This window comes from Strigops habroptila, chromosome 3, assembly GCF_004027225.2.
Source record: "Strigops habroptila isolate Jane chromosome 3, bStrHab1.2.pri, whole genome shotgun sequence".
NCBI classification, from domain to species: domain Eukaryota; kingdom Metazoa; phylum Chordata; class Aves; order Psittaciformes; family Psittacidae; genus Strigops; species Strigops habroptila.
This window is the reverse complement of record NC_044279.2, coordinates 40,642,590-40,662,008: the sequence shown is the minus strand read 5'-3', so window position 1 is coordinate 40,662,008 and position 19,419 is coordinate 40,642,590.

Below are 19,419 nucleotides of genomic sequence, written 5' to 3'. Positions count from 1 at the left end.
GGGGCCCATTCCACCACCACTGTGGGGTCCCACCACCACTGCGGGGCCTGTCCCGGGCATCCCACAGCCGTCACGCAGCCCGGCTCTCCACATGGTGGCAGCAATGGCTGCCTGACACCCAAGAGCAAGGCAGGCCCTGATGCAGAGGCTGGTTTCCCACAGATGGAAGCTGGCATTTGCTTGTACATGCTATTGACCACCAACCACTCATAGGAGTGGACGATGCAGCCATAGACCTGTTTCTCTTTCTCTTCCCTAATCATGCGCACACACATAAGACACAGCTTGACCCAAACTCGAGTTTGCTCCCATTAAAATCAATAGCAGGTTCACGGTTGATTTCAGCAAGCCCAGTATTGCCCCCTTCTCCCCCAAGTAATTAAAGAGTTAATGTTCTCTGTCACCAACAATGGCTGCAAAATGCCTGTGAGCTGTGACTGGCCAAGTTCCTCAAAACTCACTTCTAAAATGGTAGCTCACTCAGTACTGCTTAGGAGGAGTTGTTGATCTGTTACTCCACCAATACTAACTTTCCTTTTCAACTGACAGAGGAAGGATGGTTAATTTAATAGATTAAATAGGGTATAAGAAGCACTAACAAGCACTAACCCTGCCTCAGCTCCACTGGCAGGACCTTGGCCATCATTTCTTTACGGGGGAGCAGGGCTGTAGCTTCCTTCAGTTCTTGTCCTCACTGGTACACTTAAAACTCCCCCTTTTGAAGTAAATAATTACAAAGGAACATACAACTCCCTCTGCATTTACTTCTCCCGATAAAATGGGAAAACTAAAACCAGTGCCATTGTGGATGAACATCTTAATGCTCCACAACCTGGGTTGGGCAACCTAGAGCCACCTGGGAGACAAAAATTGCCCCTGATGCTGGAAGGTGTTAAACACTGCCAGCACAGCTGGTCAGAGGCAGCAGCAAAAGGGAAGACTGGTGGACAGCAAAGCAGAGCCTGCTTCTGCCATGTCCAGGAAGCAGGTCTTGACCAGCCATCTTGGTCAACAAGGAGGGTTTCCGGAGAAGTGCTTGGGTGGTGGCAATGCTTTCTCCTTTCAGCCCAGAGTTCCTGAGCATGGCTCCATGGCCTGCATAATAATTTAAAGTTGAACAGCTCAGAATGTAAAGGGGTGAAAAGAAAGTTTTCTTTTCTCTTTTGCCTTATCACAGATAAGGCAAATTTAAGCCATGTCGACTGTGATACTCTGAGAAGATCCATGTGGTCAGCAAGCATTAACATCCAGATTCTTTCCAAATTCATTCATCGCACCAGAAATGCGATGAGAATTGAAGATATTTTTTGAAGTGCTTTCTCCAAGGCCCACCTGGAGTGATGAAATGAATCCTAATGGTGTCAGTCAGCACCAGCTTAAGGTGCAAGAGCCTAAAGCCTTCCCCTGATCCCCTTGGAGGCCACAGCGACTTTATTGGTGAATGGGCAAAAGGCTGCATTGCAGAACGCTGTGACCTCCAAGTCTGGTTTCATGGGACCTCCCTGGGAAGAGAAAGGTCTGCCTCAGTCGGAACTCCTCCGTTTTAGTCCATTTTCCAAATAAAGTTCTCATTTTCACCCTGAACGTGAGACGCCAGACTTCACGCCTTTCCCCCATCTCTGGCTGGATATTTCTCCTCCTGTGCGTGACACCAGCGTGATTTCATAGATGTCATACCAAATTTGGGTGGGACGGGAGCATGAAACTGTTTTATTTTTTCCCAACAGTTGCTTTTTTGTTTGAACAGTGACAGCTGTGAAGCAGCAGTTTACAGCCTTACCCCCTATGTGTGGTGTGGTAGTGGAGGCGCTGAAGGGAAACCAAGCAAATCTGCAATACGTGTAACATGCACCTTGGTATGTGCCTGTAACAACAGCTGAAATAGGCCCATTTGGAACAGGTTTAATCTTTTGGGAAGAGAAGGGAAACCATTTAAAGCCTAGAAAATAAGATGTAGGTATAAAAATTTCACTCCACAACAAAATATTGTGCAGAAGGAAACAACAAGTAGGTACTTCTTTGCTAGCCAATCCTTCAGTGTTGAGAAAAACGCTTTGCCTCTTCACAGCCTCTGCACCTCACTGACACCCAACCAACATGCAATTTAATCACCCTACACCCCTTTAAAATCTTGATTAACTGGCAACAATTAGTTCCATGCCTGAAATGCACCAGGAATTTAATGAACCTAAGGTAGAAGATGTTAGGGAAGAGGTGGCTGGAGCTCTGCTCTAAGGCTTGACTGGAGACATGACAAAACCAGCCACTAGCACATTGCCGACATTTGGGTTCCCATCATTACTTCACTGAAACTATGATTTTGAAGATGTTGGTGAAAAATGTCTCTGCAGACACTCTAGGCCTAAGTGGCAGATATACTCAAACATTTGAGTGCCTGTCTTCCTTTACATTAACGCAATGTCAGTGGCTCCAGTGAGCTCATGCTTGATTTAGTTGATCTTGAAGGGGAGGAGGATCTGTCTCCTGGTTCTGGGCTTAATTGTACTCATCATCTACTGCACGACACTGAGAAAAGCGATCTTTGACTTCTCTAACACCAGCGCAATGACAAGTCAACCAGGAATATCATCAGACCTCACAAGAGCTGAGAATCTAGCTTGTGGTGGTGGCGTGCACGGAAAAAAGGGAGACGGAGAGAGGGCAGAGGGCAGCCCCATGGAGAAAGTATTAAGAAACAGTTGGACAAGTAAATTCACTGATTTGAAACTAATTCAGGGCTTTTCTGCTCAGCCTTGCTTGGGACCCCACATTGTCTGAGGCTGCCCCTGAGGACATGTCAGAGCCTGCTAGCTTGGGATAGCATCAAACTTGCCCTCATGCTGCTGCAGTACAAGCCTGATTGTCTTGCAGTGACCTTCTCTTGCTGTCTGACCATTGATTCTTAATGTAAGATTCCTCTTTGTAACTGTGAGGCTGAAATCACATAGATTGGAGCCTCTTCTGTCTGTAAGATTTACAAAAAACATTGGATGCATTAGATTAAAGATGATTATTTTAGGAGGCTGAGGAAGCAAAAGTTTTTTCAGTCTTTCCAGCATATACAATTAAAGAGGAAAGAACATTTCAGATGCAGTCAGGGAATATATTTTGCTGTAATCGGATAACTACGCAGTGCCCTGCCAGACTAGCTAGGGCTGAGCTCCAGGAGCCTCTGTAGAGGATAAAAGGATTCACTCAGGCATCAGCCTCCCTTTTCCCCCACTTAAGAAGTCTCTACAGATATTTGTTCAAGCTAGTGCAAGCTACAAAGTCCCGCACAACCGCAGTGAGTTGTTATTTGGGATAAATCAGAGGACAGAAAGTACCAGCCCACCTGATTTTTTCCTAGCAAAGTCCCCACCATTTGTTATGCTGGTTAAAAACACCCATAGTCTTCCTTTGGCTTTGTCAAGATATGGACAGTTTAATTAAGGAGAGCAAAATGAATCTCAGAGGTTCATAAACCTTTAAAGTCTGTTGAGGCCCAGGAAATCTTGGTCTGGATTATTATTTTGCATAGAAAAAAATGTTATTTCTGTAATTCTACACAAAACCAGGTCATAGTTATTTCCTCTGTTTCATTTTCAAGGAGGGATTCTGCCTGGACAATATGAAAGCGAAAACTGGATACACAATGATGAGAAGCAGAAACCCCTCCCAGAGATATCTCCCTGTGTGGGGCTATGAGGCAGCAGCAAAGTGCAGTGTTGGAGTCAGTCCACCGTTAGCAAGGGGAGGCCTCTCCAAGACCCACAGCAAAAAAACCCACCAAACATTTCAGAATGTTCAGCACATAAGAGAGGAGATGAAAAATGCCTGAACAGATTAAAGTCAAGCCGAGAGCTAGGCCAGCCCCTGGACAGGGTACGCTGGCTGCTGTGGGGTTGTGAGGTCTGATGCATGGCACAGACCTGGATCCTTTCAGGTATTGAGGAAATGCTGGACAATTTGCACAGCTCTTGAGCCACACAGCTCCCAAAGCCACCTGGGCTGGGGGTCCTTGGATCCGTATCACCAGATGAAGGCTATCGTTTCATAAGGTGCAGGCAGCTCGGAACAAACCAGCCCTGTTCATGTGTCTCCCACCTGGCATAGTGCGGCCTCTCCTCTGCCTTTGAACTGCCTGTGCTCAGCACCATTGCCTTCTCTCTGCACCATCTCCTACCTCTAAATTCCTCCTCAGTGAGGGCAGGGGGAAACGAGTATCAGCCTTTCCTAGAGGAGGTCTACATCCCAGTTTCTTCTGCTGTTGCTCCTGCTACTTGCATCTCAGGGTGCCTGCTCCTCTGATGTGCCTGATGGCATGCTGTGGTCTCTCCTCATTCAGAGCTGCTGGGGAATGCTAGTGCTACTCCCTGCTATTCACTGTAACACCCACTTGCCAACGCAGGATTCTCCATGCCACTGGACAGGACTTTGCTGTTTGCAATCCAGCTATAAATGACTGGGTACAGTCCACACATGAGTGTGCTACTGGTTTGTGGAAGCTGGGAGGGGGTGAAGGCATATATTTTTACAGGGATTCCTCCATTCCGCATGGTTCCTGTGTTACCACAGCAATCTAACCGGGATTAAATGAGGCCTGAGGAGTCTGCAAAAAACCCCAAACCACTGCAAAGCCTGAGCCCATCCCTGCTGCAGAATATAAACTGCAGCAGAATTGCACAGAAGTCTCTGCTTTGCATCACAGTTGCTCTGCCTTGTGAGTAATACCAACCCTGAATCCGCTTCCCTGTGGAGTTTTGTGATGGTATGGGTCCCCTTGCTGCAGTAAACCCAGGCTGTCCTTCCTCTGTTCCCTCCACGGTCAGCTTCCCTTAATGGAACCTAATGCCCACCACAATTGACCACACAGCACAAGTTTGGCAGGAATGGGGTAATGGAGACCAAATGCCTGGGGGGGATCAACTGAGAAGCAGGAGGATAGGTGCTGTGACTCAGTAGATCTTGATTTGTTGAAATAAAACACAGGGCTAAAGGCCAGTCTTGGGCTATGTCAGATTATGGCTTTCAGGGTTGCCTGTCGCTCAGGTGAAACTGCTTTCAGGCCTGTCTCAGAACCAGGTTAAGGAGAGGAGGCACAGGGAAGACTCTCTGATTACTGGTAGACTTAGGTGAATCTGGAAAGCTTGTGTCAGGTTGCAGCAAGGGCTAGCTGCTACCCAGGGAAGGAGAGCTGGTAGCCAGGTGTGGTAGCAAGGCTGGCAGAGGCACCAGTCCCGGCAGCAAGGAGCCAGGACAGCAACCAGGGTCAGACACAGCCCAGCAATCATCCAGCTCAGTGACCAGGTTGGTCTGAGGCCAAGCCAGGGTGCTGAGCTGGTGGGTTGGACAGAGGTATGAGCCCAGGCACAACCTACCCCGCTGCCACCTAGCCCACCAGCAGCTCCTAAGGGAGAGGAGGGGCAGGCCCTTGCCTTCAGCTGTCCACCGCAGCCCTTATCAGCAAAGGAGCCAGCCTTGGACTCGGCCAGCCAAGCTCCTCAGCTCAGCCAACGAGGCGCTCCGTGGGGGGATGCTTTCCAAAGCAATGACTTTAACATGCTAGTCAAGTTCGGGTGATTAATGAAAAGCCTAAAATAGACTTAATACTAGAAGATCTCTGCAGAGCCACATCCCCACAGATACAAAATCTCAGTCACATGTTCCAAAGGAAATTTGCTTTATTTGTGCCAGAGTAGATTCCAAGATATGGAGGAAGGTTAAAATGGCTCTATTTAATTCAATAGTGTGATAGTGAGACAGAGTGATTAATTACACCTCCATAATGAGAAAGAGATTGTGTACAGACTTGAAACATCCTTATCACCTTGTAAACTGACTCCGTGTTCACATATACCTACTGGCATTTCTGTACTGTAATTACTAGTGTTTCTGTGTTAAACCAAAGGGTAGAGGCTGTAATTAAGAGGGAGAGACACCATTCTTGTCTTGGGCTCCCAATGGCCAAAGGGAGTCTGGCTGAGGTTAATCATAACCAGATGGGAATAAAAAGAACTTACCTCTTCAGCAGTGCTTCAGACAGAGGACAACTAGAGATCAACAACTAGCAGCATCATGGGCTCGGTTAAATGTCTTTCCAACTAGAGCATTTGTGGTCACTCTGTATCATACCCACACAGCACCAGTTGAATGCAGCCATTCCTGGGATAATGGCAGCAGCCACTGCTCACTGAACAGTAGCTTACCCTTGGGAAGGGAATTTTGCCCAATCACATCTGGCTAAAGCTCTCTTCTAGCAAACAGGTTCAGAGTATATTTAGCTTTTGCTAGAACTGATGGATTTTTGTTCTTAGTAGCTTATCAGAAAACGGTGTTATAAAAAGTTTACATATCCCCTCTGATGGCCCAGCACTGAAGGGTCTAATTGCCACACCAGAAGTGCAAATACCTGCCTAACCACAGCTGATGGTACTCAAGCTCTCTTCTGATGGGAATTCATTTTTTCATGTCCTTCATATCCCTTCAAGCTGTTTCCTGTCTGCTCATGAGCAACACAGCTTGTTTACAGCAGCTTGAAAATGTAGGGGGGGGGAGGAATAAAAAAGACATTGAAAGCACTTTGGAGGACAAGATGCTAAACTAAAACTGATGCTATGGAGGAGGGGAATAAGAAAAGAAATTCAGAAACCTTTGCAGTAATGACTGCCCGCCAACAAGTCAGCTACAGCTGAACCAGAATAGAAGCTGGGTCATTTCCATTTCAAACTAGGAAAATGTGAAGCAACTGTAAGATGATCACAGCTTTGGAAACAATTCTGCAAAGAATGAACAACGTCAGCAAATCCAAGCAGTCAGTTACTCGGTATTGCACTGTGATGCCTTTCCATGACAGTCCCCTGTAAGTGTTCACCTGGTCTTCTATGGGATTGTAACAGCTGGCGCAGCCTGTTTATATTAATTGAGGGTGAAATCCTTCGTGTCAAACTGCCTGCATTTCCAAAAGATAGCCCCTTGTATGAACATCTGGTCCCCTCCAATGTTTTCCTGTTATATCACTGCATTATGACATATCCTATGTTTTCCTGTTGTGTCACTGCATTATGGAGTATTCTGATGGGTCCATCCTTCTCCACACTGCAAACCGGAGGAACATCCTAATTCAGCTCTGTAAAATGGGAAAGACATTACAACCTGAGGCAAATCCACAAACGCACTGCCTTGAAGGTGGTTCAGGGCTGTTCAGGCATAGCCCTCTGGGACGCAACCATCCTCACCCATACACGTTGTTTCAGGGGGTAATTTGCTCTAGGACTACCCACCTTGTACTAGCTTGTTGGGGAGTGGAGAAGCTGATCTCCCATGTCGCAGTCACATCCTTTGAGACAGAACTAAAACAGGCACATAACTACATTGCTTTTACAGGGACAGTCCCTGCTTTCTTGTCCCAGGTTGGCAATTCTAATAAACAGGACATATGGAGAAGGGGGGAGAGGGAATTACAGCAGTTCTCGAAGAAAGAAATAAAGAATTCATCTGAAAATGAGAGATTTTTTTAACCTCATCCTTCTAGTAACAGAGGACTGTTCCACACAGTATTTTCCTCAGAAGAACATTTGTATGCCAGGTAGGTACTTTTTAAGGAATCAAATGAATCTGTGTCAGCCTGCTCTCAGGAGATTTTTCTGCTACATTTTAATTGAGTCCTTGTTGCATGTATGATTGAGCTTCCATAAATAAAGGGTAACAATCATTTTTATTTTCTTTTTTCCTACATTATTGAGTCACTGTCTCTGCTGGAATTGCAGAATAAAGCTTTTGCTAGTTTAGATAAGTCATGAGTTCTGTCAGCAGAAATCCATAGATCAGTTTCAATCCATAAATCACATTTGTGATTTCTGTTTGAGAAGTCAAATCTTCTTGTGCTTCCTCTCAAGATAGTAAAAGTTATACCATGAATAAAATATCCATATATATTTATATATAAAACATTGGAGGTAATTTTTAAGCTCTGTGTATAATGGATTCGTCACTCATCCTTACCACAATCACCTCCTATTTCTGAGTCCAACTCAACAGTACAATTTTGGTTTGTTGTTCAGGGATAGACTTTTTTTAATGAATATCCTGTTGCGTAGTGGCACAATTCCAGGAGATTTTTAGGGAAGAGTGAGTCACTCATATGGGACATCCATCGTGACATAGTGCAGATGAAAAAGTCTCACTTAAGACTTGGATTAAGTATCACTTGAAAGACTTCAGAATTCATATTATAACATACTACAAGGAGAGAATTTGTTTCACAAACAGAAAAACTTTAAAAGGAGCTTGCTTTGACCTCTGCTTCCTAATGCTTTCAGTTTTGTGAGGCTATCACACCACTCTGAGGACATTTAAGCACCCAAGAGTGCCTAAGTCACTTCATGGCGTTTTTGGACTACGAAGACAGTGGACATCAAGGTAAGGAATAATCTTACTCAGGCTGTTTGTTAATTATGTCAGTTATATCTGATTAAATTGGTTTATTTTCTCTTCGTTATTGATGAGCAGACCAAGACAATCCTTGGTTATACTGTGCTGAAGTTGATGAAGTTGCATCAGGAACTTGACATGTTTCCCACAAAGCTATCAGCCTTCACAAAACAAAACAAATAGTTTCAGTGTGGGTAACATCATGCTTCAAAACTGCAGCTCCTGCAGTATGCCTTACTGACAACTGCTGAACATGTAAGTCACTGCTGGAAGCAGAATTGTCCATTCAGTTATTTGCACACAAAAAACTGTTGGTGTGAGTAAGGAAGCAAAAATGTGGATTTAAAAAAACAAATCACCTTTCCCTCCTTTGTGAAAACTACATATTATGTTAAAAGGAATGAATAAAACACAATGAAGAGTGAATGAATACTAGCAACCTATGTTAAAAGACATAAAACCACATTTATAATAGAGATGGTGGCGGTTTAGGAAGCTTTGCTATTTCCTGCTTTTGGTCACTTACCAGTAGCCCATAAATCCACCAGCCAATATCGGATTTATGTAAACCTGTGTTAGTTAACTCTGTATTGCTTGGGCGAACTAACTGGGCAATATCATATACTCTCTACAAAAGGAAAGACACAACTTTCTGCTTCCTCTGATTAGCTGTGTTTATTGCTTGTGTAAAAATCTTCCTAGGACCCTGTACTGGAAAAGAGCCCCACTACCTGATACACGCATCTGAAAACATAATTCCAGCCCTGAAAATTTAATTCAAGTTAAGTATATTCAGAGGATCACCAATAACATCCTACCATTAAGGAGACTGCTGGCCTAGCCATGCTCCATTCCAATCACTAGAGCAACTGTAAGTAAATTATCACAGAAAGTGCTTACAGGGCCTTGAGTGATTTAATAGAGGAAAAAGCAGTAAGTCAGAATAATATAAGGAGCATGCACATAAGTCCACTTTCTTTGAATCTGGTTGGCACTTAGGTTTACAGACCCTTGGCTTTTAGAAGGTGGGTTTGGATAGCAAGTGCAGCTCTCACTTCAGAACAACCCTAATTCTGCCAGTCATGATCTGGTGGACATAATAGAGGAGCACCCCTGGAATTCCTAGTTGTTCCCAGTCCATGAAGAAAACATGCACTGAGGTGGGCTTCAGAAGGATTGAAATGATTGTAAAGGCACAGTAGGTTGATGCAAAAATCAGTTTATTTTAATCTGGTTTTAAATCATAATTGTACTCCTACAGCAGTGTTGTTTGGATGACTAAAAGGCACATTTCTGCAGCATGAGACGTTCTCATTTTTGCAAAATACTCTATTTGATGTGACTTTACTGGATTTAAAAACATTATTTGGGTGTCACTGACAATATGGGGTTTTGCATATTTTGTTTTAAAGCTGAAGTTACTGTCTCATTTTCTCTCTTGGTTAAAGTCATCTATTTCACTTAAGCATACACGAATGTTTCCTTCTCAATTAGGTGCAGAAGCTAACCATGAAATTCTGATAGGTTGAGCCCCACCAAGAGCCTATGGAGTCCATGTCACTGCACTGCAGACACCATACTAGAGGGGGTGAGCTCTTCAGGGATGGTTACAGGTGCACATCTGAGCAGAGACACTGTTCCCTTCTGGTCTACTGGACTTGATGAAAACAAACAATTGAAGAAGGCTAGTGCAATAAAATATTTTAAGACTATCCCTACTACAAAGTTAAAGGAGACTAAAAGGAGGAGAACCCAACACCTGCAGTGTGTAGGGCAGGGTCCAACAGCACTCAGGCTTTTCCTCTGAGCAGCTCATTCATCCTGATGGCCACGGTGGTTTCTTGGACACCCTCTGTGATGTCTATCCCACCCTAGTCACAGGCCTTGACAAGCAATAACCTGACACACAGCACTCTCAGAAGAGTTGTAGCTCTGGAGGTGCTGAATGTGTGAACCAGCCCTCTCCCCTGGAGAGCTTTCCCAGGCTCTGCTGATGGGGATTGCCCAGCTGCCAGCTCCAGCAAGGAAGGTGAGGCATGCCTCATGCCCTTTCTCATCCACCAGCACCTGAGCGTGTAGGAAGGTTGGTCAACACCCCTACTCCCCCATGGTGTTTCTTAAACTACTTTACACATACTTGCATTCACATGACATGTAATGTAATTTAGGGACCTAGAATGTAATTTAGCGCTGAATTCATAATCCCTAGGGAAAAGCAGCAGCCCAGAAACTCAGCAGAGTGTGGGTCTCACTGCTTCAGACATACTCCTCACAGACAAATGACCTTCGCCATATTCTGTCCAATAAAAAAAGAATGGTAATACAACTTCTCACTTTATCTTTAAAAAGAGTCAGTTTAATCTGATCTGGCAGGAAAAAGGACTTACTTTCAATCATACAGTGAACACTGCTGCAGGGCAGACTGACCCAGGTGATTTGTCTGTATATTCCTGTATCTTAACTTACCACAGTTTCTTCTAAAGCTTAATCTTCAGGCTGATCTGGGTAATCCTTAGTTTGAGCCTAATCACAACCTTCTCATAACGTTTGTTAGCCTCATAAGCACATTTCTATTACCTCAACTCAGGTTTAGCAGGTCTTTTTTCCTTCCCTGGAAAAAACATACAAACTCAGTTGTTCCAGAACATGAACATTTATTTTTCTGCGAATGTTTAGCCTGTGTTACGTTAGCAATTGAACTTTCCCTCAGCAATAAAACCATAATAAATGTTCAGTTTCCATTGAACTAAAGGAAAATCAGAGTAGAGTCTGCTCAACTTCCTTTGCCTGTGAACTAATGAACACAGACCGTAAATGACTGTCTGCAAGATCTAGTTATCTGTCTCTGCAAAAGGAATATACACTGCAGGAGAAAATGAGATTGCAGGAAAGAGGGAAGCTGGAGGATTAATAATTACAGGAAAGGAAACTCATTTAGGGGCCTAACATGATCATTACGTAAGTAACCTTTGTTCAAGACCGTTCAGATGATAAAGCAGTATAAACTCAGAATCAGCTAATGACTTGCTTGAAATGCTTTAGATCCTGAAGTGGGTTTTTTTTTTAGCATGAGCCTTGACCAAACCTAGATCAAGAAGAGTTATTGTAAACCGATTATTATTACATGTGTTCTGTACACATGTGGAGTGCTCTCCTTTCCCCAGGAAGGAAAAAGGCTCTGGTCTTGCTGAGAAGGTTTGTCTTTAGAGGGCATGTCTGAATTCTTGTAAGTCTCCTTATTTTTGCCACACATTTTCAGTGTAACAGCACCGGCGGGGCAGCAGCAGCCTGGCTCACTCCTCCAGTGACGAGTGAGTCTCAGCTAGTTCTGCACTTGAGGGAGACTTCTCCAGTTAAGGCGAGTAAAGACAAGCAGGAAGGAATGGCAGCCACCTTTTAAAAGCCGCCTTTTCACAGTCGACTAGCAACACGCAGAGGCCTTAGGCCAGAACGGCCATTTCAAACCTTAGCCATAATCCACATTCTCTCCCACCTACCTCAGGCATTTGATTTGCTTCTCTGTCCCAGGGGGTGGATGGGTGTCAGGCTGTCTATTTTCTGCTAGATGGCAGCAAAGCCAAAAAACCTGTGGCTGCCAGTTGATCTTGTCATCAATGAATAGATAGATGCTCATGGTTTTCCTGTTCTTCCTTCCTGGTAATACTTCCTGGTAAAGGAAAGTAGCCTCATCCAGTTTTTCATGGTCCATTTCATGCCATGCCAAACAACAGCTGTTGTTGTCCATATCTCCACATATCCTTCCCTTCTTCGTGGTGGAAATGAACTCATTCAACCCCAGTACAGAAGAACAGAAGAACACAGGGAAATGCAGGCGTGGACAATAAGTGTACACTAGTTTATCATTAGCACAGGGACCGTTCATCAACATACAAATCAGAGCTATGTTGAACTACTCTAAGAGTTGACAGCCCCTGCTTATTTCTATGGCACCGCAGTTCCTGTTGCCAGAAAGACAAAAGGAAGATGTTATCAACCAACTTGGCACAAAGTCTGATTTCATTTTCATTGGTGGAAATCTGAGGTTCAGCAATATAGATGATTTCTAGTCAGGCATTTATGAGCATTCACAGTTTTTCAATAGCTCTCATCAAGACTTCTATTGCTTCACTGTGCTAGAGAGATCTCCTGTAGCATATTATACTACAGCATAAGAAGCAGAGGTGCATCACTCGGGTATATTCATCTGGGAGCACAGAAAAGACATTTACGACAATACCTGCCAATGTCTTCCAGAGATTCGGCACAAATAAACTCATGAATTTCAATCTTATTTCATTTTAATGGCACCCCCAGGACCATGTAGGATTCTGCTGTTTGACTGCAAAATGAGGTACTCTAGATTATATAAATAGAGGAATGACTGAAGAAAAATCACTCTGTAGTTGCTTGGAGTGACAAATCATACTGGTGCATGCAAAAAAATCTCATCTCTAGTTGAAATTTTTGTAAAACCGAACATGATCTGTCCCTTAATTGCTATAAAAGTTTAGGCACTCAGAGAGAGTGAACAGGCAGTGACCGTGTAGAATTATATAAAGACACTTAGTAGCAGATAACTTAGTAGCAGATAACAGCTATGTGTAAAGACTGATGTGAATGATGCATTTATTTAAGAGATGGTTACTGCAGCCCCTAACTGGTGAGCAGGATGCAAAGGGTAAGATGCCCTCTTAATCTCATAAACTTCAGAGTCATTAAAGTAATAACTTTGTAAACATTAACTAATGAATCTTCACTACATATCTGAGAGGAAGACATTTTATAGATGAGGATGCACACGAAGAGATGCCATGATTTATTGAAGGTAACAGACACAGTCAACATTAACAAAGGTTAGTACACAGTGTTTATTAGACCACATTCACATTGGGAACAGTGTCTTCAATATTTAATTAAAAAATACACTGCACACCCTTCTCATCCAAAGCAGAACAGTACTGCACCTGAGACAAATGTCCTGTCCAGAAACAGAATGACATTGTGCAGGGTCGTCTCCTCTACCTCTTGTCAAATATGCCACACTGCTTGGTTTATTCCCCTATGTCTGCTGGGTTTATTCCCCTAGTGTGTAATATAAAGAGACATTATAGTACAGTGAAATTACCTACACAGTCTTCCACAACTTGACTTATTTTTAATGACTACTTTATATAATGAGTACTTCATACAAAATACAATGATTGCTTGAGAAAAATTGCTTTCACAGATCTGGCTAGTTTCTCAGGTGCTGTGGCTAACCATCCTAATGCAGTTGTAGCTGAAGGAATTGGTAAAAACATTAAAATTATATGCCTGCTCATTGAATTTACAGTTGGAACCAGCTCCATGTTTACAGGGTGATAAATTCACAGGGCAAAATTCATGGGAAGGCCTGATACCAAGGAGAAAATCAACTGCACCAGCCAAAGAGATGAGTGCTCTTAGTTCGCTGCAACCACTCACCACCACTCTCTCCTGCTCCTCAGGAGAGCATCTCCTTAATCCCTTCTTTTAGTCTAGACAGCTCCATTCCTAGCTATTGGCCAACTCAGCTCACATGGACCAGTCTAAGGAGTAGGACATGAGATGCCCCAGTAGTAGAACTGAGCAAATAGGAGCTTTTGGCAGCCCAGTAGAAAAAAAAATAGAAAGAAAAAAAAAAAAGAAAAAGGTGCAGGAGCAGACAATGGCCTCTTTCCGTGTTGCATCTGTCTGCGATGCATGTTTTTTTGCACACTTGGACATCACATCAATGTCACTTACACCTTCAGTGATCAGCTAAGAGGGATGCTTCAGTCCCACTCCCACTCCGTTGTAGCATCAGTTCAACTGTGCCTGTAATCCTGTAATCCCTCTACAAAAGGGCCAGAAGATGAGGAGAAAGCAAGAAACATTACACAGGGTGGTGTGTCAGAGCACCTCAGTCATGGCAGACATTCCCATATTTCATCTTAAAGCTAGGTACAGCCCACTGGCACATTTTACTGCAGCTTCAGCTCCTTGATGAGAGCTTGGCAAGCAGATGAAGGCCATCTAGGGTAACATATGGGAGTTTAACCTGCACCTCTTCTGTGATTGGCATACTTGCAGCACTGCTCAGTTTTTAATTTCCTTTATTCAGGAGCTCCATCTCAATGTTGCCTTTGAAATCTATCACTGATGTATTTACCTCATAGCACCTTTACATTGTTAATTCACCCCTGAAGGAAAAGAAGAATGTCCATCCTATTTTACTTCATCATTTCACTTTTCGAAAATTTTCCTTTCCTGTCTATGGTTGAAACTGGTTTTGTTTCATTTTTATTAGATTTTCTTATCTTGCTTTTGCTGTATGCTAGACTGCAGCCTGCTTTCTTCCACCTGTAGTTAAGGTAGTTAGAGACTTAAAGGCAGAAATCAGTTTGAACACTGGCAAAATAGTACAGGGATAACTGAAACAAGAGAAATCTATATGCCTACCTGGAACATCTGTAAACCATAAGGTAGTTTAGTTATAGTAAATTTTCCTTCTTTTCCCCTCCCAGAATATGTTCCAACCTGTTCACTTTTTGGTGTTTGTTGAACTATAGTAGGAAAAAAACCCTGGAGATTTATGCCAAGAGAAAAAATTTTTGTTTCAGGCAAGAAGAATTTTATGTCTCTTCATAGTAAAGCAACATTATTTCATTTCTTACCAGATGTCCTTTCTTTCCATTAACTTCTGCACGTTCTGCCTCAGGTGTATGATTAATAAAGGGCCAAAGTTGGATGAGTTTATTTATCCAAATAATCGTATTAGGAACAGTGGGGGATCCAAAGGCTGGTAAGGAAAACAAGGCACTTGTTAAAATGTTTGGACCAAGTAAGAGAAAATGAGTCCCATCTGTTTTTTCTATATTCTTGTGGCAGAATGAATAGCTATGCAGGAAAATACATTTCTGGTGTATTTTAAATTCATCAGGGTAAAGTAAGAGGCCATTTTCAGACAGTAGGAAAAAAAGAAAAGATTTCTGGAAATGAATACTGTACCAGATGCCTAGTTTTTAACAGTAGGGCATGGAGATTCAGTTTGACAAAGTCACTGCTTAGCAGTAGGTGTGCAACACTTGAAAAATGGAGTTCACTTTTTCTGTGCAGTTTTTAATCATCTGTTATTATAGATACCAGCACAGTGGCCAATTGTGTCTCCTAAATATGTTGAATTATATTTATTAGTGTTTCACCTCAGACATTGCAAGTTGGGAATGAAGGGAATGCCTGGGAATGAAGAGAGCTGCCCAGCTTGCAGAAGAGAAAGCGATGGAGAGCCGAGGGACATTCGTAATTTGGGAATTACTTCAGAACAGGATCAGTCACTGCTCAGTCTAATTGATTTATTTTGTCCAGTTTCTGAGCAATTCCATAAATAGAATATTATTTCCTATGTATACATTTCTACTAAGAAAAAAAAAACAAACAGTAAAATGCCAAAAGAAGAAAACAATTGCCAAGCCTCCCGTCCAAACCACTGAAGCATTACAGATTCTATTACAGTTTATAACAATTGGGATTAGAAATGCCACAGAATACCCTCCTGCAATCCTTTTACAGGCAAATCTTCTGGGCTCTTCCAAAGCAGTGACTGCCAGATTAGGCCCATAGTATTGATTTCCAAGGACACATTTCACAGAAACATAGAAAGATTTGGGTTGGAAGGGACCTTAAACATCAGTCTAGTTCCAACCCTCCTGCCACAGGCCGGAACAGGTTGCTCCCAGCCCTGTCCAACCTGGCCTTGAACACTGCCAGGGATGGGGCAGCCACAGCTTTGCTGGGCAACCTGTGCCAGGGCCTCACCACCTAATTTCTCCCTAATATCTGATCTAAATCTACCCTCTTGCAGTTTAAGCCATTCCCCTTAACTATCACTACATGCCCTTATAAAAAGTGTTTCCAGTTTTCCTGTAGGTCCCCTTTAGGCACTGGAAGCTGCTCTAACCTCTCCCCGGAGCTTTCTCTTCTCCAGGCTGAACAACCCCAACTCTCTCAGCCTGTCCTCACAGGAGAGGTGTTCCAGTCTCTGAGCATCTTTGTGATGGTATTCAAAGTCCCTATCACTTTGAATAGACCCTTCATTTTGGATCAATATCTCATCTAATGGGTAAGGAGGGCAGGACAATCTATTTCTTTTTTTCAAAATATTGGTTTACTGCAGCTAACAGACCCATAAGTTTCCAAACCATTTTCCAGAGCCAGCATGAGCTGCCAGCATCCAAACAGAAGCTTTGTGCTACATCTTTCTGGTTTCTTTCTCTTTCATATTTGATAGCTTCTAAGCTATTAATCTGTTTCACCTTTCTGACATGTATAAACTACCCGTGTACCTTGTCCCACAAAATGTGACCCACTAATACTGTTGGTAGGTAATGGTAAGGGACAGGGGCTGCAAGGCACTTGATCCCCGCTGTCCCATAGATGCTCAGGCTGTGCCAACATCTCCTTGGAGACTGGAGCAGCTGAGCAGGCACAGAGGTCCTGGACCCCACTGTTCATGTTGCGTGATGTGTGGTAGTGCCGCACCACGTGTGGGCATCACACGTGTGTGGGTGTGAAGCTGATGCCTTCTAGATCCTGCCAGGTCCCCTGGAAACGGGACTTCTCAATCTGACCAGACACAGATCCAATCTCCAGGCAGGCTGCTGGCCGTTACTCAGGCTCAGTGCTGGTGCAGTTGTGGCCCCTCCAATTAATTTTCTTTGGCATCTCCTGCACAGCAAGCAAAAAGTAAAACACATGGAGAACTCCAGCCCTGAAATACTCCTGTGTGCTGGGGCATTAGCACGCTACTCACTTGATGTAAAACCTTTGATTGGCTTGCAATAAGTTTCCACAAACCAGCACCGAGCAAAAACTCCTCAACACGCCTGCTCGCCTCTGCAGATGTTTCCTTCCTGCACGCAGGCACATGGGTGTCCTTGGGAAGTAAACCATGCTCCGTTCTTCTTTGGAGAAACAAGATAACTATCTATTTATGAAAACATAAAAATGCACTTCAAAGGAAACACTTGGTTACACAGTCGCTGTTGATGCTGTAATCCTACCAGGAAAGGACCCCCATGCTAGCCCCGGCTGGGTCAGCCCTGCTCTGGCTGCTGCAGGCTGCACAGCTGCTCTGCATCTCTTGTGTTGTACAGCCAAAAGGTCAAATGCTGCAGCGGGAAGCTCCACTGGGCAGTTACAGCCTTCCCCATCACTCCACAGCCTGGCTCCAGATGATTTCCAGTGAGATGGAGTCCACTCTGTTGGAGGCCAGGCTTACACAGCTATCCAAGTCATTCCTGATTAATCGGATGCTTTGAGCCCCTAGGGGCTTTGGATCCCTCGGGAACATGTGGAATGTTTCACTGCAAAATGATATAAATACAATATACTGAAAGGTGAAAAATGAGTTAATTCAAGTAAGCACTCGGGATTTTCCACTTTTTCAAAATACGCCTTTTTCGTTTACACAAATGGATAAGGTATCCAACAGATGCACAATGAAAGGAAGAAGGATTTCCTACACTTAGAGATACTTTTATACAGACATGCAGTTTACACTTTGAAACAACGAAAGAAGGAAACTAACACTCAGCATGTGTTCGCAACTTCAAACAAGTAGGTAGCTGTATGAAACAAAAGCTGAATGTGTATTTCGACATCTGAACAGGAAAGGCAGCATCTTTTGTGGGTACCAATGTCTTTATTTCATAGGAAATATGAAACTCCTGAGGTTTGGGATGTGTTTTCCAGGCTCATAGCAGGAAAGAGGATTTCCAGGATGCAGACAACCTTCTTTAACACATCAGGAGTCACAGCACGGTCCAGCCCTGGCTTAGGGAGGGTGGACAATAGAGGAAGATGGGCATTTTCTGATGGTACCTGAGGCAAGCTAAAAGAAAACAACTGCCACCTGGAATAATCTCTGTCGACTGGGGTCTTTGGTACTGCTTTTAAGTGCCTGCAGAGGTAGGAATCCAGTTTTAAAAAACCTTTCCTGATGTCAGAGCTAAAACTTGTCTCTGTAGTGCCACTTTCTCTTTCCATCTGTACACTGGCAATAGATATCCCTACTAAAGCATGGCAGAACTAACGTGCACAGAAAAAATCCTGGTGAGCATGGGAAATGGAAGGGGAGACATCACTGCGTGTCTTGGAACAGGGGAAGACAAAAGAAAATGACGTGCCATTGTTCAGAAAAAGTGTTTTGAGATGTTTTACCTAGTGCTGAGAAAAAACATGGTTGAATGAGTCCTTCTCAAACACAGCAGCTGAGGTCTAGAAGGAGCCCAGATGAGCTCCTGGTAAAGAAATATTTAGCAGGAGGCAATCCACCAGGGCTAAGGAAAGGCTAAAAGCTCAACACAGTTAATGTGCAGCAGCACCTGCATGCAAAATGGTGACCTGAATGTTGTTACCCTAATCATCTCATACCCCTTCTGGAAGACCACACTTAACAGGAGGCACAGGCTCAGGGAACAGCCCATCAGCTCCTGCTTGATTGCCTCTCCAAAGGGATTGGATCATAGAATCATAGAACTCAGGGGGCTGAAGGAAGGCATAAGTAAAAGAGTGAGGTAGGGAAACAAGAACAATTCGGTGTTATCAGATCTCTACATCAGGTTTCCTTCCACCTAGATTTATGTTTTGGAGTTTCAAACAGCTAGCCATGGAGTCAGAGTTCTTGTACATGTCTGTACAAAGAAGCTCATGGAAACCTTGGAACTCTGTCCGCTCAATATGCGCAGACAAAGGCAACAAAACATACCTGCTCTCACAACAGGTCTGATGCCTCCAAGAAGGAAAGAGAAGGAAGAAACGGAGGGAGGACAGCTGCAGCATATTGACAGTGTTTAGCTGTTGTGCTGGCTCACTTGTGGAACTACTTCTCAAGATCAGACCTTACCATTTTGGTTTATCTGTTGTCAGTTAGTTTACAGCAGAGTCACTGAGGTTAATGACTCTTTTGTGTCCTCTGTGGTACCCTTTAGGCTGTCTGGGTAGTGTGCA